The sequence below is a fragment of the Lygodium microphyllum genome, chromosome 13 (assembly GCF_053477565.2).
Source record: "Lygodium microphyllum isolate KBCC chromosome 13, Lygodium_microphyllum_v1.1.10, whole genome shotgun sequence".
NCBI classification, from domain to species: domain Eukaryota; kingdom Viridiplantae; phylum Streptophyta; class Polypodiopsida; order Schizaeales; family Lygodiaceae; genus Lygodium; species Lygodium microphyllum.
The window spans coordinates 133,686,380-133,687,301 of NC_141147.1; positions in this window are offsets into that span (position 1 = coordinate 133,686,380).

The window sequence follows — 922 nt, forward strand, 5'->3', positions numbered from 1 at the left end:
TATTAATGTACAATCATACTAATTGATTAATTAGTATAACTATTACAATACATCGATGTATATGAAATGATAGTAATATATAAATTAATAAATAAGTTAAGTAATATTAATATACCAATGATTCGCTTTATACTAATTGATTACTATAATAGCTAATTAATCAATAAGCTAGTTGACATGAATTATAAAATAAGTTGACTATTATGAATTAAAAAAGTAATTAATCATTTAATTGATATAATTTGACAGACACACTAAATATCTAATCAATGAACTAATGAATACCATCTTGTTAAATATTATTTGATTTATATTAAATTAATAAAATTTAATTAAGAGATTAATACTAATTAATTGAGTAATAAATATTTTTACTTACTAAATAACTATATGATAAAATTATTTAATATTTTTGAATAAAATAAATATATAATATTACCATTAGCAATTACTACTTGAATAAAAGATATTTATTGATTGTTAAAAACTAATTTATAACTAATTAAATATATTTAAGTAATTTATAACTAATTAATAAATAATTTATTAGGTATTAATTTTAATAGAATATTTATTAATTTTAAGTAACTAGTTATTGGTTATTACTTATTGTTGTTTAGTTTGTAGTTATTAATTTTAAACAAATAGTTACCAATTTCAACAAATCGATCAATATATAATTTTATTAACTAAGTAATTAATTAATAGCTAATATATAAATTAGTTATTTATTAAATATTTAATTAAGTAACTAATATAAAATATAATGTTATTTTTAATTAATACGTAATTTCTTAATTGGTTAAATGGTCATACAAAGTAGAAGCTTATACACTTGGGCCATTCTTCTTTAACTAAAATAGTATGACCATTTAACCAATTAACTAAAATACCATTCTCGAATCTATGGTTTGTTTTTTCG